This window comes from Cibotium barometz, chromosome 60 (genome assembly GCF_041138505.1).
Source record: "Cibotium barometz isolate CiBa-2024 chromosome 60, ASM4113850v1, whole genome shotgun sequence".
In the NCBI taxonomy this organism is placed as follows: domain Eukaryota; kingdom Viridiplantae; phylum Streptophyta; class Polypodiopsida; order Cyatheales; family Cibotiaceae; genus Cibotium; species Cibotium barometz.
Window position 1 is genome coordinate 26062764 of NC_141105.1, and position 20995 is coordinate 26083758.

Consider the following 20995-nt stretch of genomic DNA (forward strand, 5'->3'; position numbering starts at 1 on the left):
GTTCTGTAACCCCCACAGTCCACCTGACACAAAAGAAAAACGAGGGCCGCTCGAGCCTCCTGACGGTTGCCGTCCCGCGGCCGCTTAAATCTAACGAGCCGTCAGCCGCTCGGTCAACCGGCGGGCCCCCGTCCATATTCAAAAAAATCCCAAAAAAAGGTTGATAATTATTTTTCTCGTGACCCCCCCAAAACCTAACGCTTTTCCTTGCTTTAGTATATTAAAATTAGAGGGGCACAATTGTCGTGCCGCCCATCTCGGAATCCTCCCATTTTCGATAATCTGTCTTGCACCTGGACAAAGGAATCAATCCAATTAATTAATTAATCCCATTCATTTGAGAAATATTAATAATCTACCCAAAAAATCAATAATTTTATCCATGAGAGTGGCTCCCTTTTAAAATCCCCGACCTCGAACTCCCAATCCTTCTCCTTCATTAAGTTTAATGTGTATTTTCTCCCACACACATCATGATGTGTGTGTGTGCGCGTGCGCGCACGCGCGTGCGTGTGTGTGTGTGTGTGTGTGAGAGAGAGAGAGAGAGAGAGAGAAAAGAAGTGGGGGGTATATTTAGAATCTAAATTCATTTTTAAATTTTTGCACCTAACTTCATCCTTAAAACGAATATAACATATCATACAGGGGTGGGCCAAAAAGGGAATCTCTTTTTTGTTTAACCTTTTCTCCAGCTAATTTCTTGAAGAAGCCATCTTTAAACAAATATTACATATTGCTAAGGCCCACCATTTTACAAAGGCTATCCAAAAAGGAAATGTTTTTTTTATTCAACCTTTTCTCCATAGCAACAGCTTCCTACCATTTCATTACTAATTAGCATTCCCCACCACCAAGCACATTTTACATCCCTTGAACCTTCCCTCGCAAGACACCAATCATGTTTCCACCTAATCTAGCATTATTAAAATGGACCCTTATCTTGAGCTCAAACTTATCTCGAAACTACGTGCATTTGTTTCCATTACTCTAATTTTCATGTTTTCATCTCATAAGTCCATGATGCTCAAACTTCAACTTCAAAGATCATATTTGGATCTTATCTCTCATCTTAAAACAAGATATGCTTAATTAACCTCACTAAGAAGTTGGTTGTGTCTTATACATTAATGGCATATCCCCCCCTTGTTGGCATCCACACAAATCACAAAGCAAAGCTTATAGGTAAGATGCTAACAAAGCAAAGCTTATAGTGCTAAGAAATCAAAAAGCAAATCTTATTGGTGATCATGCATTCACACAAGATAAAAAGTCAAGTATATGCATGCAAGTGCTAATCTAATATTGCAAGCATGAGCACTTCTCATGGATTTGAAAATTCACCATGTCAAGTTCATATAAAACTCTCCAAAATACAAATGTGTGTCACTCATTCTTTTTCCTTTGTAAAAAGTTTTAGATCTCATGTAAATGGAAGTGCATCATTCTTACTTTTGATGCACTTGTCCGGTATCTTGTTATATGTGCTTTGAAACATTTCTTAGATAGCCAATTTGTTAAAATGTTGTGCTACTTGAACGTGCATATTATCGTGCATCCATACAAACTAGAAAGCTAAGTTTTTGTGCTTAAGTTGAGAAAAGCTTAAATGCAAATGGCAAGGCTTTGAGATCCGACATTACATAATCACTTTCCCTCTCTAAAAGAAATTGACATGTTCGTTTTTGGCATGTAAACAATCTCATTACCTCAAGTTTCATGCTCTACATGTGGAAAGGGGATTTTCAATACATAATTATGCCCCTTACTGCACCAATGACTATTGCAAAATGGATTCCTTTCGCTCCTCTTCAAAACTTGTATCAAGGTCCTCAATGACTTGGTCTAGTGTGATGCCATTAATGCAAGTAGCCTAAAAGGGCACAAGTTCAAATCCCACAACCAACAAAGTACATTGTCTACTATGTTGTTCTCACCCATGGGTGTGGCCAACCAAAGTCACTGGCTTGTTTAGTGTGATGGCCCAACAAGAAAGGAAAGAGCCCTTCTTTAGTGTGATGGACCAAACCATGGCTCACTGGCTTGTTTAGTGTGATGGCCCAACAAGAAAGGAAAGAGCCCTTCTTTAGTGTGATGGAGCCTAGTGAGAAAGACTCCTTGTCTATGACAAAGATGGCTACTAGTTTCTTGTGGTTGAAACCAAACCATATGGAGCATGGATAAGGATGAGGTCAAGTTTTGGTGACTTTTGATGAGATACCAGAAATCTCACCCATGGCCTCCCAAGCTAAAATGGGAAGTAATGAAAATTTTGTGACAAAAAGTGGCTTAGTATTAAAAATGTACCCAAAAAAGTGGCTCACAGCTGTACATACCCCAAAAAATGCAACAAGAATTTAAAAAAATACCCCAAATAAACTATTACCTTAAAAAATTTTATATCTTCACACAACTTCAAACCGTAAGTAAAGGCATTTTGTTATCCTCTTGGGTTCTTTATAAATAATGTTTTATCATGTCTATGCATCCAAACATCCTTATGTAGATGATTTAATATTCTAGTTGTAGGTATTTTTGTTTTACATTTCAAGGATATCCACAAATTATATATCACTTTCTATTTAGTATCCTCAAGAGTTTCTTGCCAAGTCTTTCCTTCTATAGTATCTCTTCCATGATCATAAGGATCTTATAACAAAGATTTTATACATCATACAAAATAGCTTCGCATCTTAAATAATGTCATGTAATTTGATACTTGAGTGAGTGTGCAAAACTTTAATAGCGACTTGTGCTTTTTTGGCCTAAATGATATACCAATATGTTTTCTAAGTCGTATAGTTTTAGTCAAGGACCACTTTTTATAATTCATCAAAGATGTAAATCATAAATGTAGCTTTAAAAATATTGAAACATTCATAATTTTTTGTGTAACATAATTTCTTTATTGGAGGTGTAGCTTTAAAAATATTGAGACATTCATAATATTTTTACGTAACATAATTTTTTTGTTCGAGGTGCATCTTATGAAAAATTATCAAGTAAAAGTACATGCTTCTCTCTCTCTCTCTCTCTCTCTCTCTCTCTCTCTCTCTCTCTCTCTCTCTCTCTCTCACACACACACACACACACACACACATACAAAACTTGAGTTTATTGTATTATCTTTGACTAATTAGTAATGATCTCTCTGTTTTCTTTTCTTTTCTCATAATTTTTATGTGTCTCCCTATAATCTCTCTTGTTTAATTGCCCTTTTCATTTCTCAACAATGTGCAAACACAACCTACCTACACAAACACTAAAAATCAGAAGAAGAAAATAAAAACACTAAAAGTAAAGCTAGATAAAATTAGGGAAAATTTTAAGCAAATAAAATGAATTATTGCAATGAAGGAAATCATGTAAAAGAAGAGAAGATGACAATATAATATGAATCATCCAAGGTATCCATGAAGAACTTCACACTGAATAAAAACATTCAAGAAGTAAGCTCCTTTTTTTCAGCTACTCCAATGTGAGTGGAGCACTATAATATGAATTCTTCAAGATACCCATGAGCTTCAACAAAAACATTCAAGATGTGATCTCCTTTATAAAAAAATATATTTCCAATACCTTTCAAATCAATGGAAAAGAAATAAAACAGAACATATGAAGAGGTAAAAAGGGTGTAAAAAGAGATTAAATTTTTGACAAGAAAATTGGTTATGAACAAGGCTAATGTGGCTACAACTTTGCTGAAAAAAATTACATGGCACCATGAAAGTAAGAATAAAAAAGAGGTTCATAATGCATGCCCAAACAAGATCATGGAATGATGGGAATAAAAAAGCATTGTATCAAACTAAAGGAATTGAATAAAACATCTAAAGTTGGAACAATGAGTAAGAGCATGGAATGATGGGAATAAAACATCTTAAGTTGGAACAATGAGTAAGAGCATGCTATGTGCTTAGCATCTAAAATATCACCCTTTTTATCATTCCCCATGGCACATTATTTTCTCTAAACAAGCAAAATGTTGTTTAAAATAAGTCAAATGATAGAAATTTCCTTACATATGAAAAGGACAAGTTACAAAAGTTGCATGAGGCACATAAAACCATTGACTAGCTTATAAAATTGATATGCATCCACTAAACATGGTTGCAATAAAATGCTTACCTTCGTTTATGCAATAGTGTAGTATTGTCATCATATCCATATACACATGGTTTTTAAAATGGTGTAATCAAGAAAATAGTATGTCCTTTAATTTTAACGAGAACGTTCATGATTAATAAAATGATGTGTCTTTAAGCTAATGGTAATGTGAGAATCTCTTCATTTTTTATAAAGACAGTCTTACCATTTGGCAGAATCTTCAGTCATGTGGTGACAAGGTCAATGCAACCCGAGACTCCGGGGGCAGAGAAAGAACCGACCTTGGATAAGAAAGGGAAGCACAAGGTGGTCACATGGCAGGATCAGCATAAGGTTTGGACACAAGTGTCTGATTGGGTACAGAAGCAGTAAGCTTGAGAAGCACTTCAAAAGAAGAGGTCAGAAAGGCTCCAAGAAGCTGAGGTCACAATATAATCTGGTGATCAATCCAACAAGTCATGGATCAAGGGGGAGAAGTGTCAAAGACACGTAAACCCTCAAGAAAGTGCAAAGGCACCAAGGAAGGAAGAAAGGATGATCAGGGTAGCCGGGGGAGAAACTCTATAGTATGATGTATGGGAAGATCTAAAGAAACAACAAATCCACATATTAGTGGAGCACCCTAGTTCCAAACTTCAGAGAACAGTTGGTCCAACTAATGCTCCAGGAGGAAAGGACAAGTCCATCCTAGGTTCTGGAAACCATGCACATTGACAAAACGGAGTTTGAAAGTTCGACTTCGAAGGAAGCTCCAATCTATGAGAAGGCCATCTCAATGATTTAGGTCAAGCTGTCTGGCATGGACATAGCAGAGGTACTATTGGCTAGGAGGATTAGGAGTCAACATTGTATTGGATACGACATGTCAAAAATTGGGATTGAGTAGCTGGGATCCAGTCTCATTCATTGTGAAAATGGTAGATCAGCGCATAGTATAGCCGCTCGGATTGATTTGCGGGCTGATAATGGAAATCTTTGGATTCACCTTCCAAATAGCAGTGGTAGTGCTCCGAATGGAGGACATCAACGATGCCTACTCATGTTACTGGGTAGACCACGGCTCCGCCAAGCACGGATAAAGCAAGATTGGGATGTGGATAAGATCATCATCTAGAGAGGTAAGAAGAAGGTCAGACAGTCAGTGGTGGCTAGCCACAAGAAAGTGGAAAACCCGTCGTCTCTCGACCGAAAGTAGTCGAGGGAGTCAACATGCTAGAAGGACTGGATATGGATGAAGAAAAGGAATACCTCTACCAAAATGGCAATCTGATCAATTTGTTTGAGTTTAATGTAGTCAACATCATGGAGAAGTACCACCCAACCCAAAATCAATAGAATGAGGTAGGCAAGAGTCAGCAGAATCCGCTGAGGCAGGTGGAGTCTCCAGATGAGGCCCAGGACTTTTTCGAAGGATTGGCCAAAGATGACAGTGTAGGAGACCTCCAACAAATCATTGTGGTGGAGAAGGCTTTCGAAAAGGACCTGAAGAAGTCCAAACGGGTCAAAGAAGATGATCTGATGAAAATGAATTTGGGTGTAGAGGTAGACCCAAAGACGGTCCAAGTCAGCGCAAAATTGGATGATGCATTCTAGGAGAAGATTCAGGGATTACTCACTTCCTTTAAGGATGTATTTGCATGGAGCTACATTCAACATGAAAGGGATTGACCCCCAATTTTACCAACATCGGATCAATCTAAAGGAGGATGTAATTCCGATCCGACAGCAAATATATCGGATGAACCTGAACTACGTAAAAAGGGTGAAGGTGGAGCTATATAAGCTACTACATGTTGGATTCATACATTTGATCGGATAAACCCAAACTACGCAAAAAGGGGAAGGAGGAGCTAGATAAGCTACTGCATTTTCGATTCATATATCTGATTGATCGAGCAACTCGGCTGTCTCCAATCATGATCATCCTAAGAAAAATCAAAAGCTCAGGGTATGTGTGGAGTATAGGAAGCTCAATGCCGCAACAGTAAAAACAGACCCATTCCTTCCTTGTTCATAGATTCCGTGCTGGATGCAGTAGCTAGCCATGAAATGTATTTATTCCTGGATGGATTTAGTGGCTACTACAATCAAGTCCAGATGGCGCTAGAGGATCAAGAGAAGACAACATTCATCATCGAATGGGTGCATTTGTATCCATTGTGATGACTTTCAGGCTGCTGAGAAGAATGCTCTGACCACGTTTCAGCTTCAAGAAATTTTTGATGAGAATTTGACAAGCTTCATGTGGGTGTTCATCGATGACTTTAGTGTCTTCGGGAAGTCATGTCAACACTTGATGCATCTGGCATTATGATTGTCAAAATACAGAGGTTCTATGTGGAGTACAAGAAGCTCAAATGCCGCCAACAATAGTAAAAACAGACCCCTTCCTTCCTTGTTCATAGATTCCCTGCTGGATACAAAAGCTACCCATGTAATGTATTCATTCCTGGATGGATTCAGTGGCTACAATCAAGTCCATATGGCACCAGAGGATCAAGAGAAGACAACGTTCATCACCGAATGGGGTGCATTTACATCCTTGTTCATAGATTCCCTGCTGGATACAATAGCTAGCCATGAAATGTATTCATTCCTGGATAGATTTAGTGGCTACAATCAAGTCCATATGGCACCAGAGGATCAAGAGAAGACAACATTCATCACCGAATGGGGTGCATTTACATCCAACATGATGACTTTGAGGATGAAGAATGCTCTGACCACGTTTCAGCGGATGGTTCATGAAATTTTTTATGAGAATTTGACAAGCTTCATGTGGGTGTTCATCGATGACTTTAGTGTATTCGGGAAGTCATGTTAACACTTGACGCATCTGGCATTATGATTGTCAAAATGCACAGCTTGAACCTAGAAAAATGTGCATTTGTAGTCTAGAGCGGTATGCTCCTTGGCCACATAGTGTCTTAGGAAGGCATTGCGACCCGATAGACCTGGCCAAGGTAGAGGCGATCTGGAAAGCTCCAGTTTCGGCAAATGTGAAGGAGGTGAGAAGATCTTTGGGGATAGTCCGATGGCACAGCCGGATGCTCCGATACCTAGCACATGTAGCAGTGCCTGTTATGAACTACCACACCTCCAAGAGGGAACTCAATGCATTCACCTAAAGGATGAGCAATAGATCACAACTGTTGTAGGGCACTTACTAATGCTTCAAACTTGAGTCCCTTGAGGCCTCCAAGCTCGCTTGTTAAGCTCCAACCTCCAAGCTCCACCTCCACACTATCATCGTAGAGTCGCTCCCACCATCACATAAGTCAATCACTCTCTCTCTCTCACTCTTCCACACAAGCATGAATCACTCTCTCTCTCTCTCTCACTCTTCCACACAAGCATGAATCACACAAGCATAGAAGAGGAACGATTCTAGAATGCTCTCTCTCTCACAATCTCTCTCAAGACACAAGGAAGATCTCTCTATAACACAAAGGGGATTAGGTCTTTTCATTATGAGAAAATGCCTTATACACATTTGGCCCTAATTGCACCCAAAACTTACTTAATTAGGCCTTGGGTGGCCAATATCTCATAATGTACAACTTTTGTAGTGTCGTTTCATGACACTTATTAATGTCCTCAATTGGAGGATCATGTTTGTTAATCCAAAATGGGATTAACATCCCCCCCTTCCTAATGTAGGTTCTATCCGCAGAACGTGTTACCAAGGTCTAAATACCTCGTCACCAAACTCATGTCGGTAGAAATTTCTTATGGACTAGAGCTTTCTGAGTGTGCGTTAGAATGCTGAGTGGGATCTCTAGAATCCTATATCCACCATGTCTTTGAATGTTATATGCATGTAGCCCGGAAGACATCTCAGTCGGTGGTAGTAAAGCATGATGCCCCTGTCGGCGGATGGCCCTTGGTTCATGTCGAACTTCAATTGTTGTGCTTCATAGCCATCGTAGGGCTCCTTGGGTTGGTCTATCAGCACCACCACTAATTTTAAAAATCTGACTCTAACCACAATTGCTAGGTCTGGAATTCTACGCCATGCCCGTATCCATGTAAGCATTTGCTGTCTTTGCTCCTGTATGTTTCGTTGTTGGTATGAAAATTGGGAAGTTATAGCAAACATGTGAGTCGTGCCTTTTGGCTTCCTAAAATTCTAGTGGTGTCCATCTTCTTTTAACTGGCATGAGGATCAACCCACTGTGTTGGTGGTGCGCCCATAGCTGTATTCCGGAATTGTCAGGTACTCCTTCCGCCGCCAGTCTGGTTGTATGCCAAAATCTTCCAATCTGGCTATGCCCAGATTGTTGCTTTCGAGGGTGGAGAAAAGCACACCCTGTGTACACAAGAGGCGGCTATGCCACCATAATCACCGATTGGAAGATTGGAAACCAGATTGGAAGATTTTGTAAGTCTGAAATCTCTTCGGAATTGATAGTGGGATATTCAATGTGGGTAGCATCAAAATTGTATTGTACATTTGTTATAGCATGGCTTCTAAGTGCTTGTAGATATTAGAGTAGAGTTTTAGAATGCCAAAAGGATGATATAAAGTGGACTCACATAAATTTAGATGCTAGTGAGTGTTATATACTCCTATAGCCACCCATGACTTATAATCCACTGGTAACTATGTGCTACTACAACCTCATAGTTGGCTGGCATCTCAAGAATGTCATCTGGGACAAACAGGTCTAATTTTCAACACTGTTGTCCAGAATTTTTGAATTTTGGAGGACACGACACCAAGTACAAAGGTTTAGCACTATAGGATGTAAAGGGTAGAAGAAGATGTCTTGTGGATTTGTTAATACTAAGTCTCCCCGCCACAAAACTCCCATTGTTATGGTAGGGTCAGCATCTCTTTCAGTATTTTATTTAATTCGGGTTAGTTCTCCTAGGCCTATATCTTTAGATAGATTTATGTCATACTGAAGTAGAGAGAGTGTTAGTATAGACAAAAACAAGGTGAGAGTTTGAGTAGGGACCTGAGGAGTTATTGGCAGTTGACCCAAATCGGAGGCGCGCTCAAGGAGGAGGCGGAGATCATCATTAGGCTCCGGTCGCTAACTTCTATCTTGGATCGCCAGCTGACGCTCTAACTCTTGTAATCGGAAGTTAGTGTTGCTAAGGAAGTTTGAAATATCCGTTTCCCGCACACCATCCTTGCAGCATCTAACTCGAACCGTCTGGTTACGTCCTCGGGCACGCCTGACCGTTGATTCTCTTTCTTGAGTTTTGGTGATTTGTTGGAGCCTTTGGGGGGCAGCCAGCTTCTGAATATCGTGTAGGTGTTATGTAAGCTGAGCCATTGCCTCTTGGTGTACCAACTCTTTCCTTTTTACTTCGGCCTGGCTTGCACTTATTGTGTCATTAAGTGTTCTAATCTTTTCTGCATGGGCCTTGTTTGTTTGTTCCCTCTCGTGCTATAAATGAGTTGCCCTTTCCTCCACTGCCTTTAGCTGTGAGGTTAACTGCTAGATTTGGCTTTGCAAGTCTTCTTCTTTGGCCCTGGCATTGGTTTGGAGCTCCTATATTTGGTGTGCATGAAGTGTAGTGAGCTCATTTGTGTGGGTGACCTCTCTCTGAAGCTACTCCTTAGCTTGTTCTAATTTTGCGTTGAGGTCCACATTTTCCTTGATTCTTTGCACGATTGTTTGGCTGAGGACCATGTTATTGCTTTCCAGGGCTTTATACATGTTCTCTTGCTCCTCCGTGTCCTTCAATCTCTTCATGATTACATCCTTATGGGTAGCTTCAACTACTGTTTGCACTTGTGTGCATGCATTGTTAACGTGTTTCCAGAGGGCGGCATTACGGTCGTGGAGCATGTGTGTTGTAAGGAGGTGGCACCGCCAGACCTTTTGTTCTTGCTCCCAGATTGCACTTATGCTTGCTTCTTCTTCCAGCCCAGTCTATGGTTGGTTGAGCAGCTCATCTAGTCCTTCCATGGTCTCTTGCAAGAATTATATATAGTCTATGTTTTGCAGGGGGCGGCCAACTAGAGTATTCTTACTTCATCTTCCAACCGCCTTTTCTTGCTTGGACTGGATGGCTCTGGACTTCGTTATCTTTTGCTTGCTTCAATTGGGGCCTCTGTTTCTTGTATTGGAGCTATGGCCGCCTCAACACCTTTTCCTCAGCCTGTATTGGTGCTTCTTGTTTGGCGCTATCTCTGTTGGCGTGTCTGCTAGAGTTGATTCTTTGAGGGGGGATAGATCTACAAATATTAGTTGAGCCGGGCTTGTCAGAGGAGTAACTTGTTATAGGGGCTCTTGTGTGGCTTGGCTGAGAGTGGTCTCTTGCAATGCCTATTGGTATGTTTGGATTTCCTGGGCCACTTCTGCCCCTAATCTTTGTGACTCCACAACTATATTTGGAATTACTCCCCTCATCTTCTTATTTGTCTTCTTCCTTCCCCCCTTCTTGATTTCGTTCATGATTGCCTGGGTCTCCATCAAGATAGCCTGCCCCACTTGCATATCTTATGTTAATGTGGGTTGTTCTGGTAGCAGTGCCAACTGCAAGTGCTCCGTTGGTTCGGGCTTTGGGAGAGGCCTTTTGGCTACGTGATTCAAAACTACGGGTTACATATTTTGGATTGATGTGCCTTTAAGTAGTTCTCCATGTCTCTATGGACATAGTAGGCCCAGTCTTCCTCTTTCTCCTCATGTACCTTTGCAATTTTGTTTAAGGGCACCCTGTTATATATGTCCACAAACTTCACCTGCATCATCAAGGACATGGCCTTGTAAGCTTTTTCTGTAGCCTCATCCTGAATTTTTTCATACTCAGCCCCATTTGAGTCGTAAGAACTTTTCTTGAGCATTGCATCGAGAGGCATTTTGTCGATGATGTGGGCGTGGACCTGGACTGCAGGAGGCGAAAGCTGGCAGAGCATCCCGTAGTATGAGCTCTTCTGTGATGAGGAGTTGCTTGGTAGTGCCGTTAGCTTTGGTGATAGTTCCCCTTTTGGTGCCCTTGTCGTAGGTCTTGAGGTACTCGGTGCCGAGTTCTGTGTCAATACTTCTTGGGAGTATCTGCTATTTTCCCCAAACCCACCTTGTCTAGCTTTGATTTCCTCTAGAATTTGGAGGCATTCTGGGCTGTGGTAATGTAGGGCTACCTTTCCATGGGCTGTGAGAGCTTCTTTGCCGATGATGGCCCCATGGAAGGCCTGGGCATAAGGGCCCAAGAAGTTCAACTTTGGGACCCGCGCTGGGGTCTTGAGAGCTTCTGACTCTGAGGCCGACATCTGTACATGAACAGCGCATTAGTCTACTGGCTGGTGGGGTTGATACCATCTTTTCTTTTTCTTTTTTTTAAATGGGTAATTGGTTGGTTGAATTGAGGAGTTTGTTAGTGTAGGAGCAATCATAGGGTGTGTTAATAGACATGTGAAGGTTGTGCCGTGAAGGTACAAGGTTAGAGTGGTTTTGTGAATCTACACGGTCGTTATGTCAGGTTCCGTGAAACAATGAGTTTTTGTGAAAAAATGACGTTCCGTGAAAAAGTGAGGTTCCGTGAACTGGTTAGGCGTGAACCATTGAGGTTCCACGAAAAAGTTAGGTTCCATGAAAAAGTGAGGTTCCGTGAAAAAGTGAGGTTCTGTGAACTGGTTAGGCGTGAACCATTGAGGTTGCGTGAAAAAGTTAGGTTTCGTGAAAAAGTAAGGTCCGTGAACCGATTAGGCGTGAACCATTGAGGTTCCATGAAAAAGTGAGGTTCCGTGAAAATTTTAGTTTTCAAACTGCAGGTTCCGTGAAACTTTTAGGTTTCATGAAACTGCAGGTTCCGTGGAACTTTTAGGTTCCGTGAAATTGCAAGTTCACGAACCTGAGGATCCATGACACTGCATGGTGTTAATATCGTGAATTGTTAGTTAAGGTTGTGACACGGCGGCTGCCTTAATGAAGAAAACCACATGGCGCTGCTTGATTGGCCCATGAGAAATTACCGTTTCACGGTGTTGCTATCTGAAGAGTTGTACTTCTTGCTCTTCTTTTTCTTTAACTTCTTTTCCAATCCCATGTTGCATTTCGCTCGCTTAGTAGCTTTCACAAGCCCATCGAACCCTTCTACGTTGATGTTGGTTATTGCCACCATCGATTTGAGTTTTTTGTTGAGACTGCGTAGGAACCAGTCTTCTGCAAGACCTGCTTTGGATGGTCTGTCAACTAGAGAGACTCTTGCATGTAGAATGAAAAACTTGGCTGCATAATCTTCTGCTCTGGTAGTAGCTTCTATTTCAAGCTTCTTAGCTTGTCCTACAGTTCAGAGTTAGTTTTGATTTTTGAATCTTTTAAGGAATGCTTCTTTTAGTGAAAAACTTGGTTGCATAATCGTCTACTCTGGTAGCAGCTTCTATTTCAAGCTTCTCAGCTTGTCCTGCAATTCAAAGTTAGTTTTGATAATTTTGAATCTTTTGAGGAATGCTTCTTTTAGTGCATAAAATGTGTGAAAGCGGTCCGGGTCATATTGGGATACCCATTCGGTGGGTATATCCCCAAATGTGGCCTAGAATTGGTTCCGCTTCCTTTCATCAAGAACATTAACACAAGTGTGATTTACCTTCCACACAGCCTCAAATTTCATGACATGGGTGTCGAGGTCTTCAGACTTCTTACCCTTGTATGTTGGGTATTTGTTGATGCCTCCTTGATGAGACATTTGATGCTAATGAATTTTAGGGAGATGTGGAGCGTTTGTCGAGCCGAGTGGGACGTGCTGCTGGTTGCAGTTGATTCCACACAGGCTGGATGATAAGCTGTGTTGCTCTTAATTCTGCAAGAAGTTCCTCTCCCATTTTAAAGTGTTGCGTCATAATGTTACCTTCGTGAGAGAAATGGTGAGATTAAAAGAAGCAGGATCACCAAAGTGTCGAGGCTCGGTCCGAGACAAGATAGTACCACGGGTCAGAGGTAATTCTGTCAATGCCTAAGCTCAACGGGTTCAGAACTCACTAGCTACTATCAGTTAACACAGAAAGTGCATATAGAACCACAAAGCTCACTCTCTCACTCACTCACTCACTCTCTCACTCACTCACTCACTCAGAAAGTACACAATGAAATAGTGCTCAAGGGCTCTGTATTACTGTCAAACAACTTGTATAATACTATGTGCTCTAGACTAACTCTATCCTACTGTTCTTTTTTACCTCTCTATCTATCAAGTCAATATTAGATAATTTGGGAAAATTCTCATATTTTGGGAATTAATCACTCCATTTAATTTTGTATATATCTTAAACATGCCAACTCCAAATTTGTCGGAGATTGAAGATCTAGATTCAACTCTTCAAGATTTTTCCAATGATATGTCACACGAGGGGGTTTTGACAAAATTTTGGACAAGTTCACCCCATGATCCCATTTTTCAAATGGGAATGCCAAATTATATAATATGGTGTTTACCTATCTTCTAACTGCTAATTGCCTCCTCCTTTGCTATCTTGGAAGGACCTTCTACTTGTCCCTTCCAGCCACACCATTGCCTACTATTACAAGACTCATTCTGCTAACATACTATTACAATGAAGTACATATGATTACAATGGGCGCATGTGTGCGCTGCCGTCTGTGCACGACTATTAGTGTGTTGTCCTTTTACTGTCGAACTGTGTCCTTCGGCCAGTTCTTCAAGTCCCACCAATCAACTCCTATCGCATGCTCAACACAATGAGCAAGGCTCAGGCTTATATAGTATGGCTGAGTGCAAAGGAATTAGAGGTCAAGTCTTGCCTCGGAAGACAAAGACAACAAAAATAACCTATGTCAGTATAATATCAAAATAACCCCCTCGTTCTAAGCAAGATAAAGAGAAAATGATGGAGCATTATAAAAATACACCCACAATATTCACATTTTGGGGCAGAGAATCCATGACTCAAAACTAAATAGGAATTAAAATACTTTAGAAGTTTAAAGACTTCCCCTTGAGCGTACGTCAATGAGTAGTCTCTTTCGACGATATTTCCATGTCATTATGGATGCAGACTTTATTGCACAAGGAAACTATGCCATAATACAGATACTTAGACCTTCCATGGCACTATAGAAGCCTCAATTTAATGGAGGATTAAATTTGATGATTTTCTTCATATTTCATAAAAGGCCAAATTTTTGTAAATGCCCTAAATTAGTAGCTTCAATTCGATAAGTTGGTGCTATTGGAGTGAATGTTGGCCCCCTGATGTAGCATCTATTGGACAACTTTATAATGTGTGTTTATGCTTTTCCAAGCTGGTTAGACCTATGTTTTGCTTCATAGACATTGTAGGAGTTGCATTTTTCACTAAGTGATGCTTACATTTTCACTCTACAAGAGATCTACCCAATCTAACATTTTCTACCAACGTTTTTAAGGAGAATTTTTATCAGGCATGTGATCTTACGGGCCTCGGTATTATTGTCAATATTTATGTCAATATGTGTGTTGAAATTTGTTTGTTGGTATTTGCATCGATAATTTACTTACTAGATTTTATCAAAAATATTAGTGAATACATTTGATTTGAGGATATAAAAGAAATTTTATGAATGTTCATCGTATACAAGGTCTATGGCTCCAAAGATGTCAATTTCTAATGTGATCTTTGTATCTCCTATATCTGGAAACATGGGATTAAACGGAATTCATTACCCTCCATAGAAGGATCTAAGGATATACTATCAGTAAATTCACCAGATGATGATGAGCCCTCCTTATGTTCTATCAATTGATTCCAATGACATCATCCACCACAACATTTACATTATGAGTATCTCTTTGATTACCCTCCAATTGATCTAAGGATATACTATCAGTAAATTCACCAGATGATGATGAGCCCTCCTTATGTTCTATCAATTGATTCCAATGACATCATCCACCACAACATTTACATTATGAGTATCTCTTTGATTACCCTCCAATGCATCGGCGGGGACATTATCACCTTTTTCCATTTCTTCCTGAACATCTTTTTCTTCAAATATGTGTGCTTTGAGTTATAACTTTTATTACAAACCACCATTTTGATTTCGACAAAGTTAGTTGCAAGATTACTTGCTCTATATTATCTATTCATATTATAATAACAGAAAGCTAATATATAAAAGAAAAATAATACACATTTTCTTAACAATTATTACCTTCTCACAATGTTGTGGTATTATAAATGCATCACGGCTATCTATCCATAACTTTGTTGAGTCGATAGCAAAGAATCCACTTCTATCTCTTCTGATTGTTGTATTTAGACCATTGTACAACACTTCATTAAACATCAAGAATGAATATGTCAAATCACCTAAATTTTACATTTATAATATCTTGTATGATTCTACAATAATCAATATTAGAGGTGCGAAGACCTGCATTGTTGGCACGTGCTCAACTCTCTTGGAGAGAAAGTTAGCAATTACTCAAGAATCAAAGGTCATTCTTCTCTTATCTATACGCTCCACGTAAAAGTGACAACCATGGGACCATAATGCTCCAAATCTATCATAATACAAAAAACATTTAAGTAAAAAACTATCAATAATATGAGAAAAATAATTAATAAAGTTATGTATGTGTTTCAACTTACTTACATGCCTGTTGCATCCTCATGCAAACTCCATCTCTCGCTCACTGATCCTTTCACCATTATCCCTTGTTTTCCTAAGAGTGTTCTCTAGCCATCTAAGTGACATATCTAAAAAGTTGAGGTGGGTATGGAAGATATCTATGTCTTCTTATAAAAAGTCTTCTAGCATTTATTCTTTCCACGTGTTCCTCTTTGTACCTATCAATCCATTTTTTCATTTCTGGAGAATTCAAGATACAAAATGTATTGATTTATGTCATAAGGATTCATCCATCTTATGAGTGATCCCATTTCTTTGTGGTACCTCTCCAACTATACACTCATCATCTTTGTTGTGCCAAATTCAAGGCATACACGGACCTATTTGACTAATAACTCTAAGATATACACTAGTAATTCTTGAACTAGCCAACCTTCTATCGTGCTCTCTTCAAGCCTTGCCCTTTGTCTCACAAAACCCTTGAAGGTATTCATCAATATTTCCAAAAAGAATAACCATTGACTCTGGACAGTACCTGATATTGCAACCTCATCTACTACGTGTACCAACAAAGTGCATTTGGATACTAAGAATAGATATTGGAAAATGCTTCTCAATTAAGCACACTACTTCTATCGAGTTGATTCTTAGATGAATAGATTGTAAGTTGATCTCCTTTAAAGAAATCCATCTTACTAATGGATAGTACTTGTTATTATAACCTCATCTACAACATGTACTAAGAAGTGCATTTGGATACTAAGAATAGATATTGGAAAATGGATCTCAATTAAGCACACTGCTGCTATTGAGTTGACTCTTACTTGCTCAATAGATTGTAAGTTGATCTCCTTTGAAGAAATCCATCTTACTAACCCACTAATCTTATAAATGGCAATCCTAATGTCTTTGGTTATGTAGTCTTTGATAGCAATAGGAAGCACAAAGTACACAATAACACCATCCACAAACATACATTAGTGAGTTAAGACACTTTTACCGGTGATTTATTAAAAAAGTATCAAATAAAAAAGCTTGAAAGTCTATATACCTGTAAGAACTTGTGCCAATCATGAGACTTCAAGCCACTCAACTTATTATTTTTTGCGGCGGCATCCTTGAGGAAATGTTGGTGTGCGAAAGGATGTAATCACCTTCTTCACTCTTGTCTTCTCCCTCTTAGATAAAATCCAAGGTGCATGGCATGCCTAGAGTGCATGGTTGTAAGGTTCAAAGTTGCAGTATATGCATGATTAGATTATTGCTTCTTGCAAACCCATAAGGAGCAAGAAAAGGAGCATTGCACCCACCAACCCTTGGTGTCAACCTATTTTGTCCAACATATATAAGCCATTATGTGGTGCTGTGTTCCAATTGCTACAATGTGAAATGCATTAGCAATATCTTTGGCCAATCATTTCTCATCTCAAAATTCAACCACCAAACCTTGCTTTGCCATTGTAGGAACAAAATCAAGTTCTTCTTGATGACTAGAACATATGTACATCTTTTATGCAACTTTCCTTACCATTAAGTAGAATCAAGGGCACACAATCTATGCCCTTAATTTGGTAAGATGGATGATTTGTACATGACACACTTTGACCACGTGCAACATGTTCAAAGTAATTGAATACATCTCTCATGGATTTTATGCGCATGGTGGCACCACTGCCAATGTACCAAATCAAGTGTTGATGTAGAAGCACTAAGAGACATGTCCTAGTTGGAAGCAAAAATGACACTAGGAGAATCATCCATTTCCTATGGCCTTTCTTCTTCTCATTTACAAGATTTTTTCTGCATTTATCAATGTAGTGACCTGGTTTATGGCAATAATGTCATTTTCCCTTCTTCTTGGGTGCCTTGGACACATCACCCTTCTCCTAAAAAACAACTTCAATGAGCTTCTTGCCACTAGAACCAGAGGCTATACATTTTCCTTTACCTTTTTATTTAGCCTATTTGAAACCACCACCGTCAGATGAAAATCATCATCTGCAAGGGGCTTGAACCCCCATATCAGATGAAAATCATCTGCAAGGGGGTTGAACCCCCATATCAATTGAGATCATATGCAAGGGGCTTGAACCCCCATATCAGATAAAGGCAACATGCAAGGGGCTTGAACCCCCATATCAGATGCAATCATACGCAAGGGGCTTGAACCCCCATATCAGGTGGAGAATTTACGAAAGGGGCTTAAACCCCCTGTCAACTAAAGGCAGCATCCAAGGGCTTGAACCCCCATATCAGGTGGAGAATTTATGAAAGGGGCTTGAACCCCCAGTTAGTTGAAGGCAGCATTCAATCCATATGAAATTTTATTCGACGGGAATGTGAATGAACCCGATCGAAGAGTCAAAGCAGTGGGGTGACTTGAAACTCCTGCTACATCATATTGTGGGTCGACAAGAGGTCGGCAGCCCGCGAGCAAGTAAGGCTAGCAAGGTAAATGGAGTTGGTGGAAGCTACTAGGAAGCAGAAGTCATGCTCACAATTGATATGCAGGTGAGGGTAAGACCAAAGACGGCACTAATAACCCCATCATCTATATCATCACATGTGGGTCGACAGAAGGTCAGCAGTCGGGCAAGTAAAGCTGGCAAGGAAGATATCATCATTCGGGTGAGGGTAAGTCCAATCATGGCACCAACATTCCCCTTCTATCATATCATCATTCGGGTGAGGGTGAGTCCAATCATGGCACCAGTCTCCCCTATTCATATATCATATCACAGAAGGACCCAACATAGTGGTCATATCAGAGTGGCCGTGCAACCAGTATCGCACAAGAAGGTCACAAAACCAGAGCTACAATTCATGGACTCTTAGGTTTCTCAAACACTTCGGGGTCCATGCCAGTTGCCTAAACTAGAGAAATCTAGGGAGGGCGAACAAGAGTTTGAAATGTAGCATGCTAAATGAGGTCAAGATAGGACCATGAAGGCACATAGGCATACCGAGGGGAACTTGAAGGATGGAAACAGCCAGGAGTGCAGGTGGCAATGTACTTATGGTTGGATGATGGCAACAAGGTGGTAATTGCTCTCATCGAAGTCAGATGGTGAGACTTGGGCCAGGTGAAGTTAAACATGAAAACTGTATGTGCAGAAGGTGTCAATTGTGCTATGTACGGGGGAATGCTTAGTGGCAGAGTGTTCATTGGATTCCAAGGAAACACTTGGTTTATGTTGGCAACATCTATACTTAGCCGCTCAAAGGGCAAACAGGATGCATAATAGGTACTCAAAGGCTCGAAGACAACTCAAACAGGTGACTTGGGATTAGCCTACTAAGCTACTTGTGTCCTCAAGCTTCAACATCCGAGCAACTAGGCTCATGAAGCTATGACCAAACAAAGATTCGAGCATCAAGGCTCACAAGTACAAGGGTACAACTTCCAAAGGTGAGAGATTGTGTAAAGGCCGACATGGTGTCATGAAGGCTAGAGCAAGCTCAAGCTAAAGGACTTTATGCCTAGGAGCATAAGCACGTTAATCATGACACAATGGTCACAGGAACCTGAACATGGTTGCAAGAGACAGACATGACAAGAATCATTACAGGCTGAGCTGGTGTCAGTAAGGTTCCGCAACTTATGTCCCAGAAGGATTCAGCACCACAGTGCACACGGGTAATAATAGAGCTTCAGGCTCAACGCAACCCACGGATTCAAGGGATCAATGGAAAAAGAACATGCAAAGCTTATCTTGGTGTCAAGATAGCTAGGGCTTGACTTGACCAAGAAAACCTTGTCCTCAACAATGTCGACAACAGGGATTGGAATGGCAAATGATTAGATTGGTATGATGAGAGGCCAAGTGGAAACTAGTTCATGAAAATCAATGTGGTCTACCTCCTTGAAGATGGGAATATCACTGGAAAGCGATGCTCAAGAAGGCCAGAACATACTTTACTCAGGAGAAACAGGCAAGTGCTGCATTGTCTTGAAGGCATCTACATTCGACTCTGACAGGAGTCGAGCGAGGACCAACGCATTAGTGTGGTACCTCGCACATTGGGGATTCGGGGGACTCACGAGCGGGGGCTTGACACTGACTTTGCTCATGGCTATAAAGCAAGGTTAAGACCTCCCGCTTTCTTTTTTCTAAGCTACACGTAGACACTTGTTGGAGATTGAAATAAACATGATACAAAGGCACTCACTCTTAGTTCGAAAATCAATTGGCGAGGATGCCAATTCCATAAAGGGGGGGGGTGTATGTGAGGTCGGGAAACCAACTCGAGACCCATGGGGCTTTGGGGGTATGCTTGACCGCGCCGAATATCATGCATCTATATGGGGAGGAACTATAAGGAGAGGTGAAACATACACACACACTAGAATGCACTCACGCACTGGGTAGGCACATTAGTCCTCCCGGTTTGCCGTGGGGTTTACTAGGTGCCGCGTGCCCCGGGGGATGCCCTCCTTTTAGTGTCACCAAGGATATATTCATTATTATGAGGATTGCCATTGGTTAGCTGAGGGTGTTTTCCCACCACCCTTGAATAAAGACAAGGAGAGTAGAAGACATACCACAGGACGAGTGAATATGCACATTATGCATGACGCGGAGATAGAGGTAGAGGAGCATTATCTATTCAGATACAAGGGAGCCTTTGTTGTCTCTTAAGAGATTGGTACTCTGCCATGTGTAATGCATTGTAGAGATCAAAGATGCTCTCTCTCTCTCTCTCTCTCACACACACACACACACATTGTGTGTATATGTTAATATAAATCCTTTTTTCAATAACTTCCTTTATGTAAAGGCAACAAAGAAAAACAAAAACAAAGGTTAACTATTTGTTATTGGTAGCACTATTGTGAAGCTTAGTGGTATAGAGCCCAAGTCTCTTTAAAAAGATTTAAGCACTCATGGCGCTTTTGTAGGAATGGTGAATCAGATTCTAAGAAAGGAATTTATACCCTTAGAATTTAATCACCTTACCTACTCAAATTTAAAAAAAGGCATTTGGGAGATCTGTTTGCGCACCTTCTCCTCTGCATGGAAGCGCTATAATACATATTATACATTTTTTCTTGCGAAGCATATCATACCATAGGATTTAAAAACTCCTGAAGGAGTACCACTCCTGTTGGAGAATCAGTGCAAAATGGCTAGCTAATCTTCTGCGCTCAGATGTTCGCCCTGCATAGACAGCAAGAAGCATTCACTTCCCCCTGCTATCCTTGAGATGGCACCCATAAGCAAAAAGAGAGAGAGAGAGAGAGAGAGAGAGAGAGAGAGAGATTCTGGTCGTTTTACACTACAAAGAGAGAGACGGTGCGCTTCCTTCTGCACCAGCAAAGGCTGCCTGCCTGCCTCTCACCTCTGGCTTGTTGCCCCAAGGGG